The sequence below is a fragment of the Macaca nemestrina genome, unplaced genomic scaffold, assembly GCF_043159975.1.
Source record: "Macaca nemestrina isolate mMacNem1 unplaced genomic scaffold, mMacNem.hap1 Scaffold_57, whole genome shotgun sequence".
Lineage (NCBI taxonomy): Eukaryota > Metazoa > Chordata > Mammalia > Primates > Cercopithecidae > Macaca > Macaca nemestrina.
The window spans coordinates 345,346-351,657 of record NW_027257740.1 but is presented as its reverse complement, the minus strand read 5'-3'; positions in this window follow the sequence as shown (position 1 = coordinate 351,657).

The following is a 6,312-nucleotide window of genomic DNA, read 5'->3' as shown; positions in this document are numbered from 1 at the left end:
GGGCGAAACATCAGTAATCTGAAAAGCCGGGCTCCGGTGACCTCTGCTTGCAGCCGCGCACTACAGGGCCCTCTTGCTCACAGTGCTGTGCCAGTGCGCCCCTTGCTGGCGACTACAGCAACTGCAGGGCCCTCTTTCTTGCAGTGGTGGCCAGCGCCCCCTGCTGGCGCCGGGGCACTGCAGGGCCCTCTTGCTCGCAGTATAGTGATGGCACGCCACCTGTTGGCAGTTGGGGACGTTGCAGGGCTCTCTTGCTCACAGTGTAGTGGCAGCACTCCCGATGCTGGCAGCTGGGGACACTGCCCGGCCCTCTTGCTCCAAGTGAAGTGGCGGCTGGCTCCGCAGCTGGCAGCTGGGGACACTGCCGGGCCCTCTTGCTTGCCTTGTAGTGGGGGCACGCCCCCTTCTGGCCGCTGGGGGTACTACAGGATCCTCTTGCTCACAGTGTGGTGGCAGCACGCCCCCTGCTGCCAACCAGGACGCTGCAGGGTCCTCTTGCTCATGGTGTGGTGCCCGTGCGCCACCTGCTGGCAGCTAAGTACACTGCAGGATCCACTTGCTCACAATGTAGTCGTCGTACGCCCCCTGCTGGCAGCTGGGGACACTGCCGGGCCCTCTTGCTGGCAGTGTCGTCGCAGCACAACACCTGCAGGCAGATGGGGACTATGCAGGGCCCTCTTGCTCCAGGTGTGATGGCTGGCGCCCCCTACTGGCCACCTTCTGCACCACTTAACGTTGGAGCGCCAGTTATTAAGCGCCATCAGTTCTGGAAATTCAAACTGAAACGGAGCTATTACTGGGGAGAGCTGATGTCCCAGTTCTTGTCTAACTTGGAAGAAGTATTTTCACCAAGAGGCAATACAAAGATGGCAGATAACTTCATTGAAAAAAATACAGTGTGAAGAGCTTATTGTAGAAAAATAGGAAGGAGTAGGCTGATCGTGCAGGAAAGAAGTCTAAGAGTCCTGTGCAGGGAATTTTATTTTGGACTTCTTCACATTCCTGCCTCTGTCTCAAGTCTCCACCTGTTTTCTTTGTCTGGTTTTCCTGCTACTGCCTTAGGTCCCCAACTTGCCCCACTTAGGCTTGTGGGACCTCCTCACTGTTGGTTGAGGCACATGTGTGGTGATCAATCCGAACTCACTCTGGCACCAGGCTCCTTCCCGCCATCCCAGGCAGGCTGACAGCAGTCACATTTGTATCTACTGTGCCTATCTCTTTTGAATGTCCTTCTCTGCCCTAATCTGTACTTATGGTGCCAGGTTTCTTTTAAGAATGTCCCCTTTGTCCTTATCAGCATGTAGCCAGCAGTATTGTGACATTATTACTGCAGAGTGAATGATGACTGGGGCATCTTAAGAGGAGTTGTAGGGTGTTTCTTTATGCATAGGTACCTCTTCTCCCTCCAACCCACAATTGACAAGTGCCCATCCACTCCAGCATTAGAGATGCCACTAATATGTGAATTTTTGGTGGTCCCTCTAGGTGAGCCTTCCCAGACTTTCCCTTTTCCAGGAGCTCCCCCTCCTGTTCATGTCTAGCTATCTATGTGCTCTAACAGAGCCCACTATCCTGTGTCTTTCCCAAAAATAGTGAGGGAAAGATTAATGGGAAACCAAAGGAAATGATATGCACATAGATGAAAACTTTACAACTTACACAAATAATCACTCAAAATCATCCTTATACTAAAAATGCAAAACTATACAATTTCTAGAAGAAACTATGGAAGAAAAGCTATGTGCCTTCGGATTTGGTAATGAATTTTAACAAATGACACCAAAGGTTTATATACACAGAAGAAATGACAATGTGGATTTATTAATATTTAAAGTTTATACTCTGGGAAAGACCTTGTTAAGGGAACAAAAAGACAAGCCACATATTGAAAAAAAATTTGCAAAATACAGATCCGAGAAAGAATTTGTATTCAAAATACATACAAAATTCTTAAAACTAAACAGTAAGTTAAACAGCCCAATTAAAAATGCACACAGATCTGGACACCTCACCAAAGACAATCTACAGATGGTAAGTAAACATACAAAAAGATGCTCAACATAGTAGATAACTGAAAACCACAATGAGATAGCACAGTTGGTCTGTATCTGTTAGAACAGCTAAACTCTAAAAAAATGACAAATTGCTGGAGGAAAAACAAGAACTCTTTTCATTGCTGGTAGAAGACAGTGTGTAAGACCAGAATATGCCACCCCAAAATATGTCCCTTTTGGCATAAGAATTATTCTGAGCTGATTACTTTGAAAAAATGCTAAAAAAGGAAGTTCTGAAAACAGAGAAGTTACCCTTGTGTAAGGAAAATTTACATCTATAAAGGAAATCCCCGTTTAAAAGATCTCTCTCTCTCTCTCTCTCTCTCTCAGCACTAACCAAGAAGAGGATAACTAAATCATTAAAAGAGTCTTATCAACAGAGAACGCATGGAGTTAAGACTGTATAAGAAAACTTACCCTTGTCTACTGTGCTTTTGCTTGCTATGTCCCCACTACTGAGCCTCAAATCTTCTTTCTTTAAGTTGAAGATAGCATTTACACTTGAATTGAAAGCCACCTACTGGGGATTTACTCATTTTTCCCTGAGTATCTCCCATGTATCCATAAGGTATACATGTTTTTAAACTCGTCTACTTTTTTCTCATTTTAATCTGTAATTTGTTACAGAGGGTCCCATCTAAGAATTCCGTAAAGGTAGAGAGAAAATTATTTTTCCTCCCCTATTAGTAGTTGGGCAGTTTTTCCCAAAGCTAAACAAGTCTCACCTTACAATGCAAAAATCATATTCGTAAAGTATTTTGACCGCTACTTTGATATTATTTCCAAACAAAAGCTACCATGCAATTATGTACAGAAGCCCTATTCATAATGACCAAAGGAAAAAAAGGAATCAGAAAGTCTTACAACAGATGACTGTGTGGGAACCCACTCAGACATCAAGAGTTGTTATAGGGGCCAGGCACGGTGGCTCGCTCTTGTAATCCCAGCACTTTGGGAGGCTGAGGCAGGTGGATCACAAGGTCAGGAGATCAAGACCATACTGGCTAACACTGTGGAACCCTGTCTCTACTAAAAAAAATACAAAAAAAATTAGCTGGATGTAGTGGTGAGCACCTGTAGCCCCAGTTACTCGGGAGGCTGAGGCAGGAGAATGGCATAAATCTGGGAGGCGGAGCTTGCAGTGAGCCAAGATCGCACCACTGCACTCCAGCCTGGGTGACAGAGAGAGACTACATCTCAAGGAAAAAAAAAACTTGTTTGTTTTATATTTAATAGTGATAACTCTGAAGACATAGTTGTTTTATTACACAAAAAATATTAAATTTATTTTATTTAAGTTTTATCCAAATCACATTAACCTGAAAAACATTTGGATCGGTTCCTATATTTCTAGGAGTTTGGGAATATTTATTTATAAATGATTTTTTTCCAAGCCAAGTTAGAATAGAGCACTTTTAGAGGATTTTATAAATGAAATTTGCAATGCTATCCAGAGTTAAGAAAAATCAAATATACAAAACATACATTAATAGACATACAAACACAAATAGAGATCTCATATCTTTCATCCTGAAATTTTAGCCACGAATCAGGCATAAATATTCTGATGGTTAATTTTAGATGTCTGCTTCATTGGATTAAGAGATACTAACATAGCTGGTAAAGCACAGTTTCTGGGCATAAGTGTGAGGGTGTTTCTGGAAGACACTGAGATAAGGAAGATCCACTCTGACCCAATATGGATGGGCACTGATATGGTTTGACTGTGTCCCCACCCAGATCTCATCTTGAATTGTAGCTCCTATAATCCTTACATGTTGTGGGAGGGACCCGCTGGGGGACGATTGAATCATGGTGGTGGTTACTGCCATGCTGTTCTCATGATCTGATGGTTTTATAAGGGGCTTTTCCCCTTTGACTTAGCAATTCTTGCTGTTGCCATGTGAAGAAAGACATCTTTGCTTCCCCTTCCGTCATGATTGTGAGGCCCATCCAGCCATGTGGAACTGTCAGCCCATTAAACCTCTTTGTTCTTTATAAATTGCTCAGCCTCAGGTACTTCTTCATAGCAATACAAAAATGGACTAATAAAGGCACCATCCAATTACTTGAGAGCCCAGATAGAACAAAAAGGAAGAGGAAAGGTGAATTATCTCCTTCTGAAGCTGAAACATCCTTCTCTTGTCTTTGACATCAGAACTTCAGGGTCTCAGGCCTTTGGCCTCAGAATGAGAGTTACACCATTGGCTGAACTGATTCTGAGCCCTTTGGACATGGACTGAGCAATGCTACCAGCTTTCCTAGTTCCCCAACTTGGAGACAGCCTATTGTGGACTTTCTCAGCCTCAATAATTATGTGAACCAGTTTCCCTAATGAATCTTCTCTCATCTGTCTATCTACATAAATCCGACGGATTGTGCCTTTCTGGGGAACCCTGACTAATGTGATAATAATAATACAAAATTCACCAGCTTATATAGAGGACTTGGGTTTTGTCTTTACCCCATTTTATATTTGTATTATAACTGTGTTTCTGGAAAAAATGGAACAAGTTTTTATCTTCTTCATATGAGGGCTAAAACTTTTTTCTCACCAATATTTTTGGAGATTTTTACGATTTTCAAGATTTTTCTTTTGACCCTAACCCCTGAACCAAACCCTCACCCCTACTGCTAAACCCTAACCCTAACCCCTACCACTAAACCCTAACCCTAACCCTAAACCTAAACCCTAACCCTAAACCCTAACCCTAACTCTAGCCCTAAACTTAACAGAACCCCAACCCAAACCCTAAATCCAACCCCAAACCCAACCACAAACATAATGCTAACACTAACCCAACCCCATCTCTAAAACCATGACCCTAAAATCCTAACAACCCTAAATCTAACAACCCTAACCCTAACAACACTAACAAACCTAATGTTAGCAACCCTAAACCTAACAACTGTAACCCTGACCCCTGACCGTAACCCTTTGTATAAATATCAAGTGATCTTGAATAGACAAAACACTCCTGAAAACGAAAAGCCCACTTAGTGGCTCACATTTCTCATTGTCAAATATTACTGCAAAGGAATAGTAATCAAGACAACATAATACTGGCATAAGGAGACAAATATAAATCAATGGAACTGAATGTCCAGTCCAGAAATAAAACTATACCTCTACGGCCAACTGAGTTTTGACACGAGCCAAGACCACTAAATTCAACAAATGCTGCTAGCATCTGACTACCTAGAGTCAGAGGTAAGAAACTGTACACTTACCTCACAACACAGAAAAAGTAACTAAAAATGGTTCAAAGCCCTACATATAAGAGTTACAAATAGAAACTCTAGAAGAAAACAGGGATATAGCTTCATGACCTTGGATTTGGCAAAGGTGTTACAGATCTGAAACCAAAAGCACTAGCCACAAAAGAAATAATTTCCTCAAAATTAACAACTATGCATCAGAAGACATTATCAAGTAAGTTGGCTGTGCACTGTGGTTCACGCCTGCAATCCGAGCACTTTGGGAGGCAGAGGCAGGAGGATCACTTGAGTCCAGGAGTTCAAGACCAGCCAGGATGACAGAGCAAAACCCCATCTCTACTAATAGTACAAAAATTAGCCAGGAATGGTTGCACACAGCTGCAGTCCCAGCTACTAGGGAGACTGAGGCGGAAGGACTGCTTGACTCCAGAACGTAGAGGTTGTAGTAAGCTGAGATCACACCACTACACTTCAATCTGGGCAACAGTGCAAGACCCTATCTTAAAAAAATAAAGAATGGGTATGATGGCTCACGCCTATAATCCCAGCAATTTGGGAGACTGAGGCAGATGGAACACTTGAGGTCAGGAGTTGGAGACCAGCCTGGCCAACATGTCGAAACCTTGTCTCTACTAAAAATACAAAAATTAGGGCCGGGAGCGGTGGCTCACGCCTATAATTCCAGCTCTTCTGGAGGCTGAGGCAGAAGGATTAACTGAGGACGGGAGTTCAAGACCAGCCTGACCAAGAAAAGCAAACCCCATCTCGACTAAAAATACAAAATTAGCTGGGCGTAGTGGCACATGCCTGTAATCCCAGCTACTCGGGAGGCTGAGGCAGAAGAATCATTTGAACCCAGGAGGCGGAGGTTGTGGTGAGCCAAGAGTGCACCACTGCACTCCAGCCTGGGGAACAAAGCAAGATTTGGTCTCCAAAAAAAAAAAAAAAAAAAAAAAGAAAGTGAAAAGACAACCCACAGAAAACAAGAAAATATCTGCGCATTATATATCCAACAACGGTCTGTTGACTACAGTATATA